This window comes from Oryctolagus cuniculus, chromosome X (assembly GCF_051225735.1).
Source record: "Oryctolagus cuniculus isolate XC-2025 breed Fujian yellow rabbit chromosome X, ASM5122573v1, whole genome shotgun sequence".
NCBI classification, from domain to species: Eukaryota; Metazoa; Chordata; class Mammalia; order Lagomorpha; family Leporidae; genus Oryctolagus; species Oryctolagus cuniculus.
The window spans coordinates 92185240-92210703 of NC_142888.1; the positions used below are offsets into that span (position 1 = coordinate 92185240).

The window sequence follows — 25464 nt, forward strand, 5'->3', positions numbered from 1 at the left end:
AAGAATTATGATGTGCCTGAGATTTTACCCTATTTTCTAGTTGCTACAGTTCCATGGATGCCATTAAAAGATTCCTGGGTTAGAGACAGAAGATTGCATTACTCACAGCAATAGCAGTCATCAAAATACCAGCATTTCCTTGCACCAATTTCCTGAACGCCAGCTCCCAGAGGAATAAAAGAAGGCCAGTTGATATTTGCATACGCATGTATTGGTGACAGAAGGGCATTCTGAAGTCAGGGAACCTGAATCTTTTATAACTGGTAGTAAGTATGTCTTGTCTTTGTTCTAGAGGGACAATATCTCTGCATTTTATATCTGTTAACTGTATAAACATCCTTGGAAAGATAACTTGGAACAGCTGCATTCAGTGGCACTGTTCATTAGGTGTACCGAAATGCAAGATACCTATGGAAAATTGTCACAACAGGAAGAGACACATGTGTATCCGATGCACCTCCAAGGACAGTTTAGGCAGGGAACACCCCAAAAGCAAGTATATTCTGATTCAGTATCCTCTCCTGTGATTTACCTTTTTAGGCCTGCTTACGCTGTTAAGTAGATCTCAGATTCTTTTTTTTAAAAAAGATTGTATTATTTATCTGAGAAGTAGAGCCACAGACAGTGAGAGGGAGAGACAGAGAGAAAGGTCTTCCTTCTGTTGGTTCACTCCCCAAATGGCTGCAACAACTGAAGCTACGCTGATCTGAAGCCAGAAGCCAGGTTCTTCCCAGTCTCCCATGTGGGTGCAGGGACCCAAGCACTTGGGCCATCTTCTACTGCTTTCCCAGGCCACAGCAGAGAGCTGGATCAGAAGAGGGGCAGCCGGGACCAGAACTGGTGCCCATATGGGATGCTGGCGCCGCAGGCAGAGGATTAACCCACAGAGCCACGGCGCTGGCCCCATTCACTCAGATTCTTAAACTGATAGTTTTACTTCTTACTCTGGAATATGATCCATGAGTACATCAGTGCTCATGGTATTGAATCTTACTTGTATGCTGAGGCTGAGCTTCTGCTTGGACTGTCTTGCCTCATCTAGTTCCATGGACTTCTGCCCTGGCTTCCTTACTTGGCTTCTGCAATAGGCCTGCTTTTTCTAGTGTAAGTGAAAGCTTTGATTTTGACTTCTGATTTGTTCTCTAGATGGATTGATGAGTTTCTTTACAAATTGTTGTATCTTGGGGACAAGGCTAAAGGTTTTTAGAGCACTTCAATTCATATGTATAAGCAGTAAACTCTTTTCCCTCTATATGTAGGTCTGGTACCACAGACCTGTGGAAGTTTCCTCTTTAATTGAACCACCACCCTGAATGCAAAAAAAAAAAAAATGCTGTTGTCATTGGTCTTGCTGTAGATGTATATCATGAGATGCAGGGATCACAAGCAAAAGTGGTAGGGCTATCCTTTCTAAGGGAGTTCCATTTTTCTCACCTCTTTTCATTCTCTACCAAGTAACACATTTTTATGTTGAACTAAACTTAATAGCTCTTGGTCTTGGCCCAGAGGCTAAATATCATTGAAAGTTAGAATTAAAGCCATTTACTTGCTTCTGAGTTATACAAAGGGGAAAAGAATAACATGTTTTTAGTGAATTTTTCCCAGTGGGCATATCTTTGAAGACCCACTTTCTGTCTGTAGTATAAACACTTTGAGGACCCTGAATCAGTGCTCAGGATATAAAAGGGCAAATATTTTGGTCCCCTTTTCATAAATATGAGTTAAGATACTGGAAGTGACTTTTTTATGTCATTGAAGAAGGAAGAAGAGTAGAACTTTTTTGTGGTGGTAGACATTTTCAGCATACTGCTAATGGCATAATGAAACTTCCATTAGAAATTGATTCTTAGTAATCCTAGAACTCATTAATGTGCAAGTTAATATGTCTAGAGAGAATATAAAAAGTGTGGCTGTCATATTATTTGATATGTAAATTATTTTAAATGTTGTCTTCACTGAATTATACCCTCTACATAATAATATGCTCTTTCTTCACTTTATGTTCCTTGTCATGAATCCCATGTTGTATGTTAATATATCCACTTATAAGAAAAACAATTGTATATGTTTAAATACAATATTTGTAAATGAAGTAAATATGGCAAAATTTTAAAAATTGTTAAATCTAAAGTAAAAGTAAAAATCAACAACCAAGCAAAAAGACCATAAAGGTCAGAGAACTTATTTGTATAGATCATAAAAATAAATAATGAATACTGCCTGAGCCACTATTTGTGCTTGTGTTAGAGTTCTATAAAGCTATTTGGTTTATAGTAAGTGTTCAATAAATAATTGTTGAAAGGATAAAGGCATTGTTGAAATATCCCACCATATATTACCATCCCTATGTGAACGATTCTTACTTTACACTTTATCAAATGTCACCATACCTACTGGAGAGTATAGAATTCAATAATGTATAAGTACATGAATGATTTTCAAACAAAATGAACACATCCACAAAACTACCACCGAGATGAAAATCACTCATTTCCAGTATCTCAGAAGCCCCCCTGATGCCCCTTCTCAGCTACTACCCCTTCTCCCTCAAATACTATTATGACTTCTTTCCCAATTGATTAGTTTTATCTGTTTCATGAAATTCAGATAAATGAAGCACACATTATATTTTCTGTTTCTTAGCTGAATGTTTTATGTATCTGGGATATTTAACCATGTTGTTGGGAGTGACTTGATTACTTTTGTTACTGGCTAGTATTCCACTGTATCACCATGCCACAGTTTACTTACCTACTTTACTACTGGTACATATTTAGATTGTTTCCATATTTTTTGAAAGATTTTTAAAATAATAGAGATATATACATATATATCAGATAAACAGATAAAATATATATTTTATATATATAAAATGATATATATCTATATCAGATAAACAGGTAAAAGGTATCTCCCTCTAATATATTTATCTGCTTGTTCACCCCCCAAATAACAGCAAGAGCGGAACTAGTCCAAGGCCAAGAAGCTGGAACTCCATCTGGGTCTCCCACGTGGGGAGCCCAAGCACTTGGGTCATCTTCTGCTTTCCCAAACACATTAGCAGGGAATTGGATTGGAAGTGGAGCAGCTGGGATTTGAACTGGCACTCCAATATGGGATGTAGGTATCTCAGGCTGTGGCTTTACCTGTTGGGCCACAGTATCAGCTCCTTCTTTTCATATTTCGATCTCATGAATATTGATACTATGAACATTCTTTTTCAAGTTTTTGCCGCATGTATGCATTTCTTTGTTGTACATATGGATGCATATAAGAGGGAGTGCACTTGTTATGGTACCAATTGTTGATGCTCTGCTCAATATACCTTAGGCTAATCTGTGAGATCCTCTACAGCTGCAGTGGACCAATCTTGTAAATAGTAACAGCTTTCCATTCAAGCACCTGGAATTCTTGACTAGACCTTTATTGGAATTCTGAGCCTATTGTAATCAATGTAATTACTGATCCATTTGGATTTAAATTATAATATTGCTATTTGTTTTATAATTATCCCACACTTTATATGATATAGTCCCTTCACTTGCCTTATTTTGAGCCAGCCACATATTCTTACCCCATTTCACTCACTAATTGCCTTCTACTATGCTTTTAGTGGTGACCTAGAGATTGCATTATATATCATATACACCCTGATTTAATTTAGCATTTGATCACTTCTGAGACAATCAAAAGACCTGATGATACTTTTAATCCTTATAATAATTCCAATCACCTCTCTCACATTTGCATTGTTATTTTAATGCAATAAAATATAAACTTTACAATTAATTACTTTCATTATTTCATATAGCCAATACGGATTCAGATTTCTATTTAACCTTTTAATTGGTTTTTATTCTTCCATGAATTTTTGTGTGCTGTTCTGGGATTATTTCCTTCTGCCTGAGGAATTCTCTTTGGGATTTATTTTGTTTGAGTCTACTGATAACAGAATCTATTTTATTTGTCTAGAAATGTCTTTTTCATTTTCCCTTCAATTGAAGGTTATTCGTTTCTGTGTAGAGATGTCTGGATTGACTGTTATTTTTGCTCAGGACATAAAGATGTCCTTCTGTTGTCTTCTAGCTTCTATGATTCTATTGAAAGGTTGGTTGTCAATTTTATTGTTCATTTCAAATATGAACCTGGTATGTTCTCTTTAGATGCTTTGAAGATTTTCTTTTTGTTCAATTTTCTTTTCTTTTCTTTTTTGAAAGGCAGAGTTAGTGAGAGAGAGAGAGAGACAAGGACAGAGAGAAAGGTCTTCCTTCCATTGGTTCACCACCCCCCCCAAATGGCCGCTACTACCAGTGCACTGCACTGATCGGAAGCCAGGAGCCAGGTGCTTCTCCTGGTCTCCCATGCTAGTGCAGGGCCCAAGCACTTGGGCCATCCTTCACTGCCTTCCCAGGCCGCAGCAGAGAGCTGGACTGGAAAAGGAGCAACCGGGACAGAATCTGGTGCTCCGACCGGGAGTAGAACCCGGGGTGCTGGCGCCGTAGGTGGGGGATTAGCCTAGTGAGCCTCAGCACCGGCCTCAATTTTCAATAGTTTTACTATGTTATGCCTAGATGTGAGAGCCTTTGTATTTTTTCCAGTTAATGTTTGTAATATTTCTTGATCCTTTGGCTTGGTGCCTTGGATCAATTTTAAAAAAAGACCTGGTTGTTACCTCATCAAATATTCCTTCTGCTCCATACTCTTCCTCCTGCATTTCTGAGAGAATTATGGACAAGCGTAATGTACATATAATTATATTCTCTAAACATCTTAGAAATTTTTGTATTTTCCATTCTTTATTATCACAGTGATTCAGCCTGGATATTTCTTTTTCTTTTTTTGAAGATACTTTAACTTACAATGTTTATTAATTGACACATGATAGTTGCACATATTTATCGTTATAATGTGACATTTCAATACTTGTGTCCAATGTGTAATGATCAGATCAAGGTAACTGGCATATCTATCACTTCAGACATTTGTCATTTTTTTTTTGGTATAGGAACATTTAAATTCCCCTTTACTAGATATTTTGAAGTATTCAATTAATTATTATTAACAATGATTATCCTACTTAACTAAAGAACATTTCATGTTACTCCTCCTATCCAACTATACCTCTGTATCCATTAAACATACTCTCTCCCTCCCTGCCCCTTCCCTTCCCCATGGCTCCCTTCCCCCACACCCTTCCTAGGCTCTGTTAACCACTAATATATTCTCTTCTTCTTTGAGATCAATATTTTAAATATATATGTTCTCATATAATATAAATGAGAACATTTGGTATTTGTCTTTCTGTGCCTGACTTATTTCACTTAACGTAACATCCTACAGTTCCACCCAAGTTGCAGCAAATAATATAATTTTTTTTATTAGCCTGGATGTTTCTTACTAATTTGTGTCCTGGCACAATAATTCTATGTTTGGCTTCTTTCAATATTCTGTTAAAACCATTTCTGATTGAGTGCTGGGTATTGTGCATGAAAAACAATAGAGTTTCTGTATAATGTGATGTTCTTCAGGAGAGGAAAATCTTTATCTTCTTTTTTTTTTCAAAAAAAAAAAGATTTTTTGTTTGTTTGTTTGAAACGCAGAGTTACAGAGAGGCAGAGGCAGAGAGAGAGAGATGTCTTCCATTTGCTGGTTCACTCCCCAAATGGCTGCAACAGCCAGAGCTGCGCCGATCCGAAGCCAGGAGTTTCTTCCAGGTCTCCCATGTGGGTGTAGGGGCGCAAAGACTTGAGCCATTTTCTGCTGCTTTCCCAGGCTGTAGCAAAGAGCTGGATCAAAAGTGAAGCAGCTGGGACTTGAACCAGCACCCATATGGGATGCCAGCACTGCAGGCAGTGGCTTTACCCACTATGCCACAACACCAGCCCCATAAGTCTGACAGATAGCCAGAGTAGGAGGTGACCACCGTATTCTAATCAAGAACTGAGCTAAATCAACGTTGGATTTCAAATTTTACAAAGTTTATCTGTCTTTGGTCTGCCCTCACTCCTAAGATGTTTCTCTCAAGTGTCCCAGTTGGATCTGGTGCATTTCTCTGACCTCTTCCTCCTCTGAGGGTCTTGAATTCCAAATTTGTTCAGATACATGAAGTAGGTGATAACTTACTTGAGATTTTCGATTGTTTTCTGATTAGCTTAGTTTCTAGCCCTATGCAGCATGAGAATCAGCAAATGCCTCAAGGCATGTATAATACTGGGTTTGCCTCAGTGAAGTTAAATGAATTTCTGGTTTTTGAGGGGGATCTTAGCCCCTTCGATTCCTGTTTGTCTTAGGAGGTCTTTGAAACCTTCGGACAAGTTTTGTTCTGTACTTTATTTATCTTTTCTAGTTGTTTATATGGGACACTTAGTTTACTACATGTTACTCTATCACACGAACAAGTCACAACTTATTCTCAAGTAATATGTTTAAATGGTTAAAATGTGTATTTGCAGAATTCATGTATTCTTTGATGAGCAGCATGGGATAAATTTTGAGCCATTCTGAAGCCAGGAGTTGGGAGCTTTCTCCAGGTTTCCCATGTGGGTGCAGGGGCCACGCACTTGGGCCATCTTCCACTGCTTTCCCAGGCAATCAGTAGGGAGCTGGATCAGAAGAGCAATAAGGACACAAACTGGTGCCAATATGGGATGCCAGTGCCACAGGCAGAGGCTTAGCCTAGTATGCCATAGTGCTGGCGCTTTCAGATGGACTTTTACCATATATATGTTATACCAATGACAGATGATGTATCTTTCTACTGCAGCTAGTTCAATGTAACCTAAGATTCACAATTAGTTAATGAAAACTTATATAAAGTACACCCCCTGCCCCTAACATTGACTCATTTGATGTACAATGGAAAACCACTGGTCATGTGAATAGAGTTCCATTATATACTTATTTTGATGCATGTGCAATAAGTATTCTTCCTAAACACGGACAATTATCTGGATTTGGGTATTTTGTTATCATTTTACTTGTTAAGATTTTAAATGTTAACATTTCAGTATATTTATGTATGTGCAAATTCTTGGATGAAAAAATGTAAGCAAGTTGGTAGAAGCAGCTGCCATGATTCCAAATTGTAGTCTAACAATGTGCTTTTATTCTTTCTTAAAAACAAGGTCTTATTATTGTAGGGGAAGGAGTTGTGCTTGAAGTAGTATAGTGAGTAATCTTGTGGTAGTAAGTAGTTCAAATGCAATCAAAAAACTAATTTATGCCAAAAGGATTTCATTGGTTCATGTCTTAGTTTAGGCTGCTATAACAAATTACTACAAATGAAGAAACATAAAAGACAAACATTTGTTTCCCATAGCTTTGGAGGCTGGGAGTCCAATGTCAAGGCACCAGGAAATTCAGTGTCTGATCAGAACCTGGTTAATAGAGGGCCATCTTCTTATGATGTCCTCATGTGGCAGAAGAAGTGAAAAAACTCTCTGGGACCTTTTTTATAAGGGCATTAACCCATTCATGAGGGCTCCATTACTTTTTTTTTATAGATTTATTTATTTGAAAAGCAGAGTTACAGAGGAGGAGGGGGAGGGGGAGAAGGTAGAGGGAGAGGGGGTGGAGGAGGAGGGAGAGGGAGAGATTTTTCCATCTGCTGGTTCATTCCCCAGATGGTCACAATGGCTGGAAGTGGGCTAGGCTGAAGTCAGGAGTGAGTTTCTTCCGAGTCCCTCATGTGTGTGGCAGGAGCCCAAACCCTTGGGCCATTTTCCACTGCTTTCTCAGGTGCATTAGTAGGGAACTGGATCATATGCAGAACAGCCAGGACTCAAACTCGTGCCCATATGGGGTGCTTAATAGGCAAGTGGCTTAATCCTCTAAGGAATAACACTGGTCCTGAGGGCTCCTTTCTTATGACCCAATCACCATCCAAAGATCCCACCTCTAAATATCATGATATTGGGGATTAGTATTTCAACATGAGTTTTTTTTTTGAAAAACTCATTTAGTCCATAACAGCTCATTTTACTGTTGAGCCAGTTTCTAGCTCAAGGCCTGTTTTGATCAAGATATTCATAAGACAATGTTGTCAGGACTCGGTTTTTCTTTCCATATTTCAAATGAACTTCCCTTTGCATTCTTTTCTCATTTTTTAGTCAGCCCTTTCTATACTATAAGAAAGGTAGCTCCAATATTGATTCATCATGTTTGGTAATCCAAGTAGAAATAGTTCTTCCCTATTATTTCTATATCATATGTGTAGAAATGATTCTCATGGGCACAGCATGAGTCATGTGTCTGATCACAACCCAGTTATGTATAAGGATATGATATTATAATTGGCTGAACTTTGGTCAAATGGCTATATCTTTGTGGTCACAGAGCAGACCAAAGTGGTTGATACCCAACAGGACTATATAGGAAAGGAGGTCTTTTTGTTATACATTTGTATCCTAGATCCTTTTGAAGAATGCTTCTTAAAGAACCTAGAATTATCTATGGGGTCATACATCATCATGGTAAGCCTGGAAAAGATATTCAGAAAGCTCTAGCCTTCTTTTAGCCTATACTCACTTTATAAGGCTGCCTTTTGGTAGTACTTAATGTGCACAATTTTGGGGTTCAGTTCCTCCCTATTACCCAACTCTGGCAAACATCTTTGATGTGAATGCAGTTTGGAAAGAAAAAAAACGTATTTAGCAAGAGAAGAGTCACCCTCTGAGTTCATCCAGACATACTAGGTATCAAAATCTTTCTCTTGAAATAATAGCCAAGTAAAAGATCAGAGTTTACTTCCCTCTTAGCTTTTCCTTCCAACAACATGCTCCTATTTAGCTGTATTTACACTCTCCAGACTATTCATGCTTGGAGATTGCTACTGCATGTGCAGTGTATAAAAACTCTTAGGCCATAGACACATAGAATCTACTGAAATTGATTCATGAAGACATAGAAAACATAAACAGATCAATAACCAAGACGGAGGTTGAATCAGTAATAAAGACCCTCTCAACAAAGAAAAGCCCAGAACCCTATGGCTTCACAGCTGAACTCTACCAGAATTTTAAAGAAGAACTAATTCCAATAATTCACAAACTATTCAAAACAATTGAAAGGGAGGGAATCCTCCCAAAGTACTTCTATGAGGCCACCATCACCTGAATTCCAAAATGAGAAAAATATAGAAAAAGATCTATAGACCAATATTACTGATGAATATATATGTAAAAGTCCTCAACAAAATACTAGCTAATTGAATCCAAAACATCAAAAAGATCCACCTGGACTGAGTGGGATTTATCTCTAGTACTCAGGGATGGTTCAACATCCACAAATCAAAAAATGTGATCATCACATTAACAAATTGAAGAGTAAAAGCCGTATGATTATCTTAATAGATGCAGAGAAAGCATTTGATAAAACACAACATCCTTTCATGATAAAAACCTTAAGCAAATTGGGTACAGAAGGAACATTCCTCAACACAAAGCAATCTATGACAAACCCACAGCCAGCATCATATTGAATGGGGAAAAGTTGGAAGCATTTCTACTAAGATCTGGAACCAGATAAGGGTGCTAACCCTGACCATTGCTCTTCAATATAGTCCTGGAAGTTTTATCTAGAGCCATTAGGCAAGAAAAAGAAATCAAAGGGATGCAGATTGGAAAGGAGATAGTCAAATTATCCTTTTTTGCTGATGCTATGTTCCTATATACTGGGGAACAATCCCTAGAAAAAGGACTGTCTCTTCAACAAATAATGCTGGGAAAATTGGATCTATGTGTGCAGACATATGAGGCAAGACCCCTACCTTACTCCTCATACAAAAATTAACTCAAAATGGATCAAGATCTAAATCTACAACCTGACCATTAAATTTCTAGAGGAAAACATCAGGGAAACCCTGCAAAACATTGGCATAGGCAAAAACTTCTTGGAAAACACCACAGAAACATAGGCAATTAGAGCAAACATAGACAAATTGGATTACCTCAAGCTAAGAAGCTTCTGCACTGCAAAGGAAACACCAACAATGTGAAGAGACAACTGAGAGAATGTGAGAAAATATTTGTAAATTGTGCAAATGATAAAGCATTAATAACCAGAATCTGTAAAGTGCTCAAGAAACTCAACAACAAAACAATCCAGTCAAGAAATGGGTAAAGGACTTGAACAGACATTTTTCAAATAATGAAATTCAAATGGCCAACAGACATGTGAATAAAGCTCTGGATCACCAGCAATCATGGAAATTCAAATGAAAACCACAATGAGGTTTCACCTCACCCCAGTGAGACTTGCTCTCATACAGAGATCAACAAACAACAAATGCTCTCAAGGATGTGGGAGAAAAGGTACCCTAATCCACTGTTGGTGTGGATGTAAAATAGTACAGCCATTATTGAAAACAGTACAGAGATTCCTCAGAAATCTGAAAATAGATCTGCCATATGACCCAGCCATCCCACTCCTGTTAATTTACCCAAAGGGAATGAAATCAGCATATGAAACAGTTATTTGTACCCCTGTGTTTATTGCAGCTCAATTCACAATATTTAAAATATAGAATCAACCCAGATGTCCATTAACTAATGACTGGATATAGAAAACATGTTATATATTCACTATGGGATATTAGCCATAGAAATCCTGTTTTTTTTTTTGCAACAAGTAGATGCAAATGGAAACCATTTCTTTTAGTGAAATGAGCCAATGTCAAAAGGACAAATATAATAATTTTCCTGATATATGGCAGCTGATATAGATTACAAAAAATTTGGGGCAGTAAAATGGTCACTTTGGGCATGATTGCCATTTTTAGCTCATGTTATACTCCTGTGAAATTGTGGTCTTCCTACTTTTCACTTGTTGAATATTATGATTAGTGGCAAATTAGGCCTGTAAATATAGAGTGGATTAAAATTGTGATTTTACAAATCTGATGAAGAGAGAGGAAGGGGAGATTAGGGAGGAGCAGGAGAGTGAGGGAAGTCTGGTTGTCTTTTTGGAACTATAGTTATGGAATGAATAAAATGTGTTCTCATATTAATTTTTTAAAAGATTCATTTATTTGAAAGAGTTACACAGAGAGAAGAGAGGCAGAGAGGGAGAGGGCTTCTATCCGACGGTTCACTCTCCAGTTGGCCACAAAGGCTGGAGCTGTGCCTATCCAAAACCAGGTGCCAGGAGCTTCTTCCAGGTCTCCCACATGGGTGCAGGGGCCCAAGGACTTGGGCCATATTCTACTGCTTTTTCAGGCCATAGCAGAGAGCTGAATCGGAAGTGGAGCAGCTGGGACTAGAACCGGTGCCCATATGGGATGCCGGTGCTTCAGGCCAGGGTGTTAACCTGCTGCACCACAGCACCGGCCCCATCTTAATAGTTTTTTTTACAAGAAACAAACACAAAAACTCTTAGTCCAAAGGAACTAATTACTCAGATTGTCAATGTTATTTGTTCTGCATGCTTGCTTCTCTGAGTATTTGCCCTGATCTTTTAGCTTCTGCAAAATTCCTGGTTCCTGATGCTGTTAAATTATGTTTTATCAATTGTTGGTGGATGTATGGGTTATTCCTTAGATGGACGAATCTTAAGAACTACATGTACTCTGAAAGTGGGGAGTATACAAGAGGATTAGCTCAGAGAAGAGAACTAACCTTTACTGATTGCCTGTGATTTACTATATGCTTTGCTGATTATTTTAAATTATCCTATTTTCTTGGTAAGAGAATCACACCCTCATTTTATACTCATAGAATCTAAGGTTCAGAGAGGTGGAGCAACATACCTAAGACCATGTAATTCTTCACTGGAGGAACTGGTATTCAAAATTTTATAACTTTAGTTCTAAAACCTGATTTCTTTTTAAGGATCAAGTAATGGGTGAAGTTTAGATATGGAGACAGGAGAATATTGTGACAAAAGTGCCCATACCTTCTCCCTTTCAGAGACACTAAACCATCTGAGGAAAGGAGGATTGCGACACTAATTAAAACCCTGTCCAACAAAGAAAAATACCACGTTTCCCCTGATTTGTGGTAACTGAGTAAAAAAAATTTAATATAAGCAAAATTGACATTTTGAGCTTTGGTTATTGTTTACAGCCCTTGTTTCTACCACTGAGGAAAAGTGTTTTTTTTTTTTTCTTCTTACTATTTGTTGAGTACTTAGTGGAGGATTAAGCTTATGATTGTAAAATAAACTGAAAGTATATCATTGTAGAAATTAGAATAAGGATGGAGCATGGAGAGTGGGAATGTGAGTGGGAGGGAGGGTAGGATGGGAAGTATTGCTATGATCCTAAATCTGTATATATGAAATACATGAAATCTGTCCACCTTATATAAATAAATTATTTTAAAAAAGAGACTAGAATCAGGTTCACAGTTCTAGGCTGAATTCTGTAGCAGGGACACCTATTAAAGTTAGTGTGTGTATCAGGAAGTGAAAGGACAGCCAAAAAGGTCCACCAGGGACAGCTGAGTTTATAATGGGAGAACTGTCATGTCTACATGTCAAACTTAGAGACCAAAGGCAGGTTAAGGCGAGGTTCAAAGCTAAACAGAAATAGAATGAGTGTATAGAAGTTCAGAATAAATATGGGAGGTGAGAAGGAGGATTTCTAAAATCATTGCTCTCCATGTAAGTTGGTATATGTGACTCACCACTAAGTAACATTGTTTATAGGTGGATACTACAGGTTGGCAAGAACGCACAACCAATAAAAGAGGCAAGGTTTCCCAGTATAGTTAGCGAGGAACAGGTGAATGTCCTGGAAAGCAGTGATTAAGGCAATGTGGTGCTAAGGCTTGTAGAACACTAATTAAAAGCTGCCAAGTATTCTATCCCTCAAGTCAAACCTCTGAATAGGAGATAAGAAAGCAGCTCAGCCAAGGCTTTGAACTAGCAAGAAATCCAAGACAAAGAGTGACAAATAAGTCTACTTCCCAAAATAACAGTTCCTGCCACTAGTCAATGAACTGTTTTGCAGTGTAAAAGGGATTCTTAATCTCCCCATTGTCTTTTTGGCCACACCCACAGATTAGCACTGCCATCAGTCTCTTTACTCACCAAGCTCTGGCAACTGTTAAAAGGAATTTTCCAAGTGTTTTAGTTAAGGACTCTAACCATCACAGCTCACAAGCCATGCCTTGGTTCCTTTTGCACCTGGAAACTATGGGTAGGGGCTGGTATTCTGTTAGACCTCAATGACTAATGCACACCTGCACATTCTTTTGTTCCTGTTGGCAAGAACAACATTTCACAAAACAGCTTGAAAAGAGTGTTATAAGATATTTGGCCAACAATTCCTATGAATTGGTATTTTTTATTTACATAACTTGTTGTCTTGCTTAATTTGGTAGCCCTTATGATGAGGAAAGTGTTAAGAACTGGAATTTCTTTTGATATGAGTGGATCCAAGAATGCATATTTTTTCTCAGCAGCTATCATGCTAGCCAACCAGAACTGGGTGGTTGGAGTTGGGAACTTGGGTATGATTTCTAGATTGTGGTGCTGTTCTTAGGGGTTGATTTTGAGAAACTATTGCCTTTCTATTTTTAAAGATTTATTTTATTTATTTGAAAGACTTCCAGAGAGGGGTAGAGACAGAGAGAGAGATCTTTCATTGCTGGTTCACCCCCCAGATGGCCGCAACAGCCGAAGCTGTGCCCATCCGAAGCCAGGAGCCAGGAGCTTCCTAGAACTGGAGATCAGTTTTAGGCAAGGTTTTAGAACATAGGCTATATGAAAGGATAAGAACAAGAATCAGAGCAGGAAACCAGGCTAAATAAATGGGCAGGCTAAAATTTTGAGCAGCAGCCAGGTGAACAGAAAAGCAAAGCATACAATTAATAGTGAAACAATTCATAATGTCGAAAACTCACGTTGTTTTGAAGGCAATGGATAATGCAAAGAAGCCTCGAGGCATGTGACTAAAATACAGTCCCTGGAGAATATGGAAAAATAAACTGATGCTGAAAGGATAAATTAGGGCAGAAAGACCAGGAAAGTAGTGGCAAATTGGTGGTACTATTATAAATATAGGCAGATTTTGCTTGGTCTGGAGTGTTTTTTTTAATTTTATTTAAGATACACAAATTTCATACATTTCCTACACATAGATACAGGAACATAGAGTTACTTCCCACCCTACCTTCTCTCTTACCCATGCTCCCAACCTTCTTCATCCTCCCTCTATTATTCTCATTGTTAATTTTTACCAAGATGTATTTCAGTTAACTTTATAGTCACAAGATTAACCCTATACTATGTAAAGAGTTCAACAAATAGCAAGAAGAAAAAACACTGCTCGTTAACAGTTAAGTCAAGGGTTGTTGGAAATCATTGCATCATAAATGTAAGTTTCATTACTATACATTACATTTTAGGTACTCTATTTGTTTGATCAGGGAAAACATATTGTTTGTCTTTTGGGGACAGGTTTATTTCACTAAGTATGATGGTTTCCAGTTGCATCCATTTTGGTGCAGAAGGATTTCATTTTTTAATGGCTGAGTAGTATTCCATGGTGTATGTATACCATAATTTATTTATACAGATCCCTTAATTATTACCTAGTGTCCTTCTTTGTATCTTTTAATGTTTTTTGTGTTAAAGCCTATTTTCTTTTTTTTTTACTTTTATTTAATGAATATAAATTTCCAATGTACAGCTTATGGATTACAATGGCTCCCCCCCCCCATAACTTCCCTCCCACCCGCAACCCTCCCCTTTCCCGCTCCCTCTCCCCTTCCATTCATATCAAGATTCATTTTCAATTCTCTTTATATACAGATCAGTTTAGTGTATATTAAGTAAAGATTTCAACAGTTTGCACCCACATAGAAACACAAAGTGAAAAATATTGTTTGAGTACTAGTTATAGCATTAAATCACAATGTACAGCACATTAAGGACAGAGATCCTACATGACGAGAAAGTGCACAGTGACTCCTGTTGTTGACTTAACAAATTGACACTCTTGTTTATGGCATCAGTAATCACCCTAGGCTCTTGTCATGAGTTGCCAAGGCTATGGAAGCCCCCTGAGTTCACCGACTCTGATCATATTTAGACAAGGCCATAGTCAAAGTGGAAGTTCTCTCCTCCCTTCAGAGAAAGGTACATCCTTCTTTGATGACCTGTTCTTTCCACTGGGATCTCACTCGCAGAGATTTTTCCTTTAGGTCATTTTTTTTTCCAGAGTGTCTTAGCTTTCCATGCCTAAAATACTCTCATGGGCTCTTCAGCCAGATCCAAATGCCTTAAGGGCTGATTCTGAGGCCAGAGTGCTATTTAGGACATCTGCCATTCTATGAGTCTGCTGTGTATCCTGCTTCCCATGTTGGATCATTCTCTCCCTTTTTGATTCTATCAGTTAGTATTAGCAGACACTAGTCTTGTTTGTGTGATCCCTTTGACTCTTAGACCTATCAGTGTGATCAAATGTGAATAGAAATTGATCACTTGACTAGTGAGATGGCATTGGTACAAGCCACCTTGATGAGATTGTATTGGAATCCCCTGGCACGTTTAAAGCCTATTTTTCTGATATTAGAATGGCTACATCTCCTCTTTTTTGGTTTCTGTTAGCATGGAATATCTTTTTCTATCCTTTCACTTTTAATCTGCATGTGTCTTTGTTGCTGAAGTGTGTTACTTGTAGGCAACAGGTAGATGGGTCTTGTTTTTTTAAACCATTCATCCAGCCCTTTATTTTAATTGGAGAATTTGGGCTATTTACTTTCAAGGTTGTTATTAATAAATAATGACTTGTCTCTGCCATGTTTCCATAAATATTCTTTTTTAAAAATATTTATTTTTAATTATTTGTAAGGCAGAGTTACAGAGAGAGGTAGAGACAGAGAGAAGTCTTCATCCATTGGTTCACTACCCAAATGGCTGCAACAACCAGGGCTGATCTACACCAAAGTCAGGATCCAGGTTTTTCTTCTGGGTCTCCCATGTGGGTGCTGGGGCCCAAGCACTTGAGTCATCCTCTGCGCTTTCTCAGGCACATTAGTAGGGCACTGCATCAGAAGCAGAGCAGCTGGGACTCGAACTGGTGCCCATATGGGATGCCAGCACTGCATGCCAGAGCTTTAACCCATTGTGCCACAGTGCTGGACCCCAATATTCCTGTTTTTTTACTTTGGATTTTCTTTGTACTTTTTCTGAGAAATTTTCTGCCTTCACATTCTTTCATAATGATGACTATCTTTCTGTGTTTCTGTGTGAAGCACATCCTTAAGAATCTTTTGTAAGGCTGAGTTGACAGTTTGTCTTACTACTGAAGACTATTTCTCTCCATTCTCTTTTGTAGCCTATAGAGTTTCTGATGAGAAGTCAGCTTTGAGTCTAATTGGAGATCTTCTGAAAGTAATCTAGCATTTCTCTCGAGCACATTTTACAATGTGTTCTTTATGTTTTCCTGTTGAAAATTTACTAAAATGTGGCATGGTGAAGATCTTTTTTGGTCATGTCTATTAGGAGTTCCATGTGCTTCTTTTTCTTGAATATCCATTTCTTTCTCCAAATTGGGGAAGTTTTCTGTAAATTATTTCACTTAATAGGACTTCTAATACATTCTCTCTTTCCAAACCTTCAGGAACTCCTAAGAATCCTAAGACCCATATGTTGGGCTGTTTGATAGTATCTCATAAATTTCCAGCACTGTGTTTTTAAATATTTTTATTCATTTGTTTGAGAGGTAGAGTTATACACAGTGAGAGGGAGAGACAGAGAGAAAGGTCTTCCATCCGTTGGTTCACTCCCCAAATGGCCGCAACAGCCAGAGCTGCACCAATCCGAAGCCAGGAGCCTGACGCTTTTTCCTTGTCTCCCATGAGGGTACAGGGGCCCAAGCACTGGGCCATCTTCTACTGCTTCCCCAGGCCATAAGCAGAGAGCTGGATAGGAAGAGGAGCAACCGAGACTAGAACCAGTGCCCACATGGGATGCTGGTTCATGACACCGTGGCACCTGCCCCTCCAGCACTGTTTTAATTTTTCTAATTTCTTCTCTTTTTTGGTCTTACGGTAAAATTTCCAAAGATATATTTTCCAGCTTGGATATTCTTTCTTCTGCCTCTCAAAGTCTGTTGTTATGGCTTTCCACTACATTTTTTATTTGAGCTATTGAATTCTTTATTTCTAAAATTCATTTTTATTTCTCTTTAAAATCTTAATTTCACGGGAAAATTTTTAATTCATGTCATGTATGGATTTCTTTAATTTGTGCATTTGTTTCTGGTTGCTTCTGAGTAATCCCATGATTAATCTTTTGAATTTTGTTTCTGGCATTTCATCAATCTCTTCATCTTCACAGTCTAATATTGAACTGTTGTTGTGTTCCTTTGGGGGTGTCATGCTGTCTTCTGTATGTATTCTTGGTTCTTGAATTTTTGCATTTATTTTTAGGCATTTGTGGAAATACTTGTTGGTTTTTTTCCTCTGATGGCTTTTATCTTTGAACAATACCTCTGTGGCTTAGTGGATTTTCTGATCTTTCAGTGAATACCCAGAGATGTGTGCTGTCTGTGGTCATGGAACTTTGGTCAGTGCTACATGGTGGGGTGGGAGAGTATCCAGGGTGCCACTCATGTTAGGTGTGATAGATCTCCTTTTGTTAACAGGTGAGGGAGGAATGGTCACCTCTGTTGGTGTCATCACATATTCTCCTCTCTCCTATTTTGATCAATGTGTGGGTGTTAGCCCTTATCTCTGCTTCCGCATGATCTGCACAAAGGATCTGTGCAGTCCTCAGTGTGAGCAGGGATCCTGCTGTAATGATCAAACCTGGGCAGCAGTCAGGGAGCTCTGAGCTTGCGGAGCCATGCCCAGTGATTGCCCGGAGACCTCGCTACACCGTGTTTCCTCTCTTGCAGTCATGTAGTTCCCAGTCTCAGCACACAAGGGTCCCACAGTCACAGAGTACAGAGGACCCACTCTGCTCTGCTAGCTTGTCTGGCCACAGAGAGGTTGAGACATTTCCGGAAGCAGCTGCCTGTGGGTACTCTGCCTAGGCAGTTTGCGCCCTGGATCCTGTGATATGTTGAGAGGCTGGGTTTATCTTATGGTTATGTGTGGGTGTGCAGCCCCCTATCAACCCTCCCTGACAGACTCAAAGTCAGTGGGGAATGTGGATTTTTCCTTCTGTTACAACCCCTGGGTCACACTCACATACAATAGTCACTGGCCATAGCCCTACTTGTTTCTCTGTTGTGCCTTCTCCCCACCAGTTGTTTTCATACAAGAGTCTATGTAGCTGGTAATAATGTCAGCATGGCTCCGTCCCCAACCCATTGTGCATGAACTGAAGCTGCTCTGGTTGCTTCTGCTGACAAGATGGCATCTGTCCCCACTAGTTGCTGGGTGTGTGCACTGCTACTATTGGTAGGTGGCAGCAGCTTTTCCTTAAGGAGTGAATTTGTGAGTATTTTTCTAGGACTTCTATTCAATTTGAAGCCTTTGTCTAATCACCTTCTAATCTTAAATGATTTGTACCAAGGGAATATATAGCACAACCATTTATAATGAGCATTATTCACAAAGTTATTTCTATACAACACTGATATTTGTCACAAGATTGTGTTCCCATTGAACAGTCTAAAAATGATAAGGGAAAGTTAGAAATGAAATTAGGAGGTAGAATGATAAACTGTGTGTGTGTGTTTGTAAAATATCCCCCTGTCATACACATGCACACATATTCATAAAACAGCTTTGGAAAATGAGTTGAAATGGTTGAAAGGAAAATTTAGAATGGTAGTCACAGGTGCTTTAATGCAAATAGTTTGTTTCCTTCCCTTACTGGATCCATTATAGGACGATGCTTCTGATGCCTCCTCATTTGGTGGAACCATGTAACTAGTGTTGAACAATGAGGTTTTGAGTAGAAGTGACATACCTCATTTCAGGACCAGAAGGCCAAATCATTTAATTGACCGAGTGAGATGCCTCCTAGGTTAATTTCCTTCTGTCTTTTGGCTTCAGATATTCAAGATGGTGGCTTTTTTCTCAGCCTAAATCCATGAGGGATCCTCGAGTAACTACAATGAAAATATTTCTCTGTGACCGTCACTTGTATCTTCAGCTACCCATGATGGAGATGGAGCACAAGTAGGAAATACTCATTTGTATTTTTTTAAGCCATTGACATTTTAGGATTTTCAGTTACCCGCCCCCCCCCCCCAACACACACTGCAGCATAAGCTTGCCTATTTTGAATAATATACCTTATTTGGGTATCTGCCTCCTTCCTTCAGCTTCCTCAAAAAAATAAATCTTTGTTAGTGATGGATAGAAGTCTGGTTTTGAAAGGAAAATTATTTTTTTAAAAAATGAAGGTGATGTTCTGAAGCAGCAGGACAAGCTCCTCTGGTTATTTTCAAGTACTTGTCCCTGGCTTAGAAATCTAGCCAGACTAGGCTGATGCAGCTCAGCTTGAAATCTCTGAGAGCAAGGGTTTCAATACCAAAGGTTGCTTGCATACCAATCCCATAGATTTCAGCTGGGAATTGACTGTTTGATTTATTCTGCAAAAATGGGTTTAGGATCCAGCTTTGAGTCAAAATGAAAAATGCTAGGGAAAAGTAGAAAAAATTAAGATATATTATTTAACTGTATGTAAGAAATGTTTGAGATTAGATAACAGTATTAACCCCAAAAGAGTACAAAACATTAATTTCATCCCCTCACACTTTTCCCAAATGTCTCACCTAATATCTTACTTTCACTCTGTAGTTGTTGCTTGTTTCCTTTCAAGTCAGTTAGCACTATTACATAATCCATTTCTTGTTAAACTTGTTGATGCTTTAGAATTAAGTATTGCCATTTTGGAGAAATCTCAAATTACTGAAAATTGAAATATTTCATGGCTGCCATTTATTAGTTGATTGAAAATCTGTGTGCAGAATTCTGTTCAAATGCTGATTAGACTACTTCATCTTGCTAACACATAAAAAATCAGAATGTCTAGTTAAAAGAGGTTTTACTTTCTTTTCACCCTCAGAACAAAATTTGGACTTATACATTTAAAAATATTTTTATTTAAAAATAATAAGTGATTATTGTAGAAAATACAGACAATAAAAATAGATTAAAATCACTCACAATCATCACCAAGAGAAACCACTGTTGACATTTTTACATACTTTCATCAAAGTGGGATAATACTTTTTCAGTAACTTGCTTTTTCACTTAATATATAATGAAGATTTTTATATCTCTTTAAATAGACATTTACAGTGCATCTTGTAACTTCATCCTATTATTTAAAGAATAATTTATTGAATCCCCTATATGTACACACAGATTGTTCTAAATCTTTTATATAAAATACTATGATAAGCAGTTTTATAGTTTATCTTTTCTCATCTTTGCAGTACTATAATATTTTCTTATGATACAAGTTTAGAAGATAAGTTGCTAGGGCAAAGATTATATACACAGTTAAACCTTTTGGTACATGTTGGAATATTAGAAAATTCCCTCTGTGTAGTTTATACCCCCATTCAACTGTGACTAATGTTACTTGTTTCTCTACACCTTTGCCAGCACTGGCTATTACCATTTGAAAATATTTGCCAATTTGGAAGGCAAAAACCCAAATTTTACCCTTTATAGGTAAACCTCCTTAAAAAAGAATAAGTCTAGTTGTATAGTATGTTCCTCAAATAGTGCTATATTTTAGGATGGAGAAGTGGTTAATTTCTTCCTCAACTCTCCATTTTAAAATTTCCACAGAGCTTTGTTTTATGCAATGCTATCCATCATGACTAGAGATGTGTTCTATACAGTAACTCACCAATCATTCAAGTCTTGGTAAACCTGTAATATTTGCAATTTGTGTCTATTGCACATATTTATCTATTTACTTTCATCATCTGTAGGAAAACAGCTATATTTGCCTCAGTAGCATCATTAGAGAGAAAAATAAGTTAGCAGGTTTCACTCGTTTGTATTCCTTTATCTGATTTACTGTGGAATGTGATAGTTTGATTTGTGAAGTAACGATGCTGAATGAAGAATCAGAATGGTGGCAAGGAAAATATTTTTTAACGGAAAGCTCTTTTTTTATTGTTCCACCAGTTGGAAAGGTAAAGTATTCAGAAGGGAAGAGTATGTCATCATAAAACTGAGTTAGATAATAGGCAATAAGGCATAACAGCATTTCCTAACCTCTTGTATAAAACTTGCAAAAATCGTCAAGAACCAATTACACAGAACAATATATCACTAGAGTATGCACTCTCTTCAGTTGCCTTGTGATTTTCCATAAATGGTAAGCATATTGCTTGGTGGAATTAGAAATACACAGGAGCTCTCTCTAGCTTGGCATTCTCTGGCTTGCATTGGCTCAGCTGTGGTTTCTTGATTCGTTTTTTAAAACAGATCATTTCACTGAAAGAGGAAAAGGAAAAAGAATGTCAACTTGTTTTCATGCCCCACCTCTAATAACATCCTGTGGGAAAATACGGGGGTGTGAGGTTTCCTTCTCTATTTCTGCGGTGAAGCAAGGTTGCAGGTTGCAGGGTTTTGAAGACTTGCAAGTAAAAGTAAAATGTTGGGGCTTTGTTTTCTCCCCCATTGCCACATGGGACAGCTAATGTTTTGGAAGTGGATTTTCCCTACTCATTTACGTAATACACTCATTGCTACCCCTACTTGCATTTTACCAATTCTTTTGCTAAGATAAAATGCTTATGAAGAGAAATGCTTTACAAGGAGAAAATGGATCAAGAAAGGTAATGATCACTGTGCCAGCTCACTGAAATAGAATCATGATACTCCCATTGTAACTTCTGATTTAGGATTTTATTAGAATTTCTGAAATTGTGTATCATATTAACTACTGTGTGAGAATCCTTGACCGTGGCTGAAATAATCATCAGTCCTTTTTTGATAATTTTCATTTTTTTGTAATATTTATGTTAATTTTAATCTATATAAAATTATGTTTCTAAAACTGTGTTTCCAGCATGATTAATATTTTAGTGTTTCATTAATGTGATGGTTAATTTTTTTATTATTATTTTTTATTACAGGCAGAGTTAGATAGTGAGAGAGAGAGACAGAGAGAAAGGTCTTCCTTCCGTTAGTTCATCCCCCAAATGGCCACTATGGCTGGTGCTGCGCCCATCCCAAGCAAGGAGCCAGGTGCTTCCTCCTGGTCTCCCATGCGGGTGCAGGGCCCAAGCACTTGGGCCATCCTCCACTGCCTTCCCGGGCCTCAGCAGAGAGCTGGACTGGAAGAAGAGCAACCGGAACAGAATCTGGTACCCCAACCGGGACTAGAACCCGGTGTGCCGGCACCACAGGCAGAGGATTAGCCAAGTGAGCCATGACGCCGGCCAATGTGATGGTTAATTTTATGTGTCAACTTGAGTTGGTCATAGGGTACCAAGATACTCGGTGACTTACTATTCTGGGTGTATGTGTGAGGGTATTTTTGGATCAGGTTAACCTTTGAGTCAGTAGTCTGAGTAAGACAGATTGAATGCCCTCTTGTAGGTGGGCCTCATCCAATCAGTTTAAGGTCTAAATGGAATAAAGGCTGACACCCCCATTAATGAAAGAGGACTCCTCCTGCCTTGACTGAGTACATTGATCTTCTCCTAACTTTAGACCCAAAATTAACCATTGACTTTTCTTGGGTCTTGAGCCTCTCAGCTTTCAAACTAGAACTACATCTAGGCTCTCCTGAGTCTCTAGCCAGCTGACTGCAAATCTTAGGACTTCTCAGTCTCCATAATTGCATAAGCCAATTCCTTATAATGTATCACCTTATGAATATAGTTGGTTGCAACGGCCGGAGCTGGGCTGATCAAAGCCAGGAGCCAGGCGCTTCTTCCAGATCTCCCACGCGGGTGCAGGGGCCCAAGGACTTGGGCCATCTTCCACTGCCTTCCCAGGCCAGAGCAGAGAGCTGGATCAGAAGAGGAGCAGCTGGGTCTCGAACTGGTGCCTATATGGGATGCCAGCACTGCAGGCAGCGGCTTTACCCACTGTGCCACAGCACCCCCCTCCCCAGATTCTTCAGGGGAAAAAAATGAAATCCCTTAAAGAATGATACCAAGGAGGAAAGACATGGGTCAGGCGGCTTTAGCTCTAGTCTGATAATTTCTATCTGACCCAAGTCAGTAATGAAAGTCTCAATAAACTATGGGAAGTTTGATGATTGTCTAGGGCCAAACATAATGGGTAAATGCATCTATTAGCATAATACATTGCCACTGAACAAGCACATCTATGACCTTAAAAGAATTAAGGAGGCAGTGAAGGCAAAACGCTTCTCAAGGTAAGCAGGTAGGTTCTTTGTCAAAACTGAGATTAAAATCCTTGGAGTCAAGGTTCTGTTTTTCCACCTTTAGTGCTAGTGCTGCAGAAGGCAAGTCGTGGAATTTTAATCTGATTTAAAAACTTGGTGCCCTCAACTTTACTGTTTTAGGTTTGCATCATGCTTCATTGAGTCAAAAGATGGGAAACATCTGTTTGAATTTGCAAGCAAGTATCAAACAGAGACTTCTTAACAGGTCATCAAGACCCAGAACAACCAGAAGTTCAAATGGATATTATTCTAACCATCTCTAGATTCAGAAGGTGCCAAGAATGTCTTGTAGGCAGGAAAGTCACCGGTTGCCAAACATTAGCATTCAGGTTCCAAGGTCCAGGAGAGACACTGAAGCATATACTGAACACATGTCTCTGGTTCTGATGTGATTGTGATTAGGAATCAATTATAAATAAGGTACAACACGGTGTCCAAAAAATGGTAAAGTTACCAGAGAACTTTTGGTTCTCAATCAACAAGTGAACAGCTATTACAGTGTTTCCATTGTGCAATGCAGCCAGAAAGGAGAAATTCATCAGTCTTTGTAAAAATTCTAATAAAGACAGCCTTAATTTTTCATTTTTGTTTTATTGGTCAGGAAGAATGTGTGAAGAGATGCCACCTTGACAAAAACCTTAATTTTCTAAAGGGGTGGTTCTCAACCTTGGCTGCATATATAAATCACCTAGGGAGATTTACACACAAAATTCACTGCCCGGGTCACCTCTTCTCTACGCAGGAATTTTGATATAGTGTCTTTAGGTAAAGGGTCTAAATACTCATATTTTAAAAAACTTAACAGTAATTGTATATATTTATGGGCTACAGAATGATATTTCAACACATGTATACAATGTATACTGATCAAAGCAGGGTAATCAACATTTCTCCTTTTTGGCATTACTTCATGACAAGAGGCTTGGAGCTTCCTTCTTCTATTTGTTAGTACAATATATGCTATGTAATTGTTATCTATAATTTCCTCCCTGTGCTGTATAACACTGAAAATTTATTCCTTCAATCAAACTCTGATTTGATACCTGCTATCCAAACTCTGCCTCTCACCCCTCCAAGCCTCTAGCAATCATCATTCTGTATTCAGATTGGATTTTTATTAGGTTCCATATTTGAGGGAGAGCATGCAGTATTTGTCTTTCAGTGTCTGGCTTATTTCACTTCACATGAATGTCCTCCAGTCCTATTCATTTTGCTGTAAATGATAGGATTTCATTTTTTATAGCAGAAAAATAATTGTATATGTATACATATATGTATATATACATACATATATATATGTACACACACACAGTGTTTATCCATTCATTTGATGATGGATACCTTGGTTCATTCCTTATCTTGTATATTATCAACACTGTTGCAATAAACATGGTTGTACAGTTATCTCTTTTGGATATATATATTCATGTCTTTTGGATATATACCAACTACTGGGATTGCTGAATCATGTGGCAAGTCTATTTCTAGTTTTCTAAGAAATGTCCACACTATTTTCCATAGCAGGTGTACTAATTTACATTTCTACTATGTATAAGAGTTCCTCTTTCTCCACATCCTCCCCAGTGTGTGTTACTCTGTCTTAGGGATAATAGTCATTCTCATGGGGTGAGGTGATATCTTATTGTGATTTTGATGTTCATTTCCTTGACAGCTAATGATATTGAGCATTTTTTCATGTATTTGTTGGCCATTTGCCCATTTCTTAGCCATATTGATGTTTTTGTTAGAGTTTTGTGAGTTGTTGATATATTTGGGATATAAATCCTTTGTTGGATAAGTAGCTTGCGAATATTTTCTCCAATACTGTCTGAGGTCTCTTTACTCCATTGTTTTCATTGCTATGCAAAGGTCTCTGAGTTTGATATAATTCCATTTGTCTAGTTTTGCTTTTTTTTGCCTGTTCTTTAAGGTCTCATTTAAAAAAAGCATTGTCTACACCAATGTCTTCAAATATATCTTCTATGCTTTCTTTGTTAGCAATTTCATAGTTTCTGGCATTACATTTAAAGCTTTCATCCATCCTGAGTTGATTTTTGTATATGGTGAGAGGTAGGGATCTAATTTTGCTCTTATATATCTGTGTATGCAGTTTTGCCTATGCCATTTATTTCTCTAAGATATATTCTTGGCATCTTTGTCAGAAATCAGTTGGCTGTA

General features: G+C 38.2%; 1 long non-coding RNA gene across 2 annotated transcripts in view; it reads left to right on the forward strand.

The window, feature by feature from the left end:
• The window catches only part of LOC149119700 (uncharacterized), a 183394-nt gene extending 179664 nt beyond the window's left edge, over nucleotides 1-3730 (forward strand). For both annotated transcript variants that reach the window (XR_016228171.1, XR_016228170.1), the window contains 2 exons: nucleotides 41-266; nucleotides 2957-3730. This is a non-coding gene — a long non-coding RNA (uncharacterized LOC149119700). The remainder of the gene's footprint in view (nucleotides 1-40; nucleotides 267-2956) is intronic.
• The last annotated feature ends 21734 nt before the right edge of the window (nucleotides 3731-25464 follow it).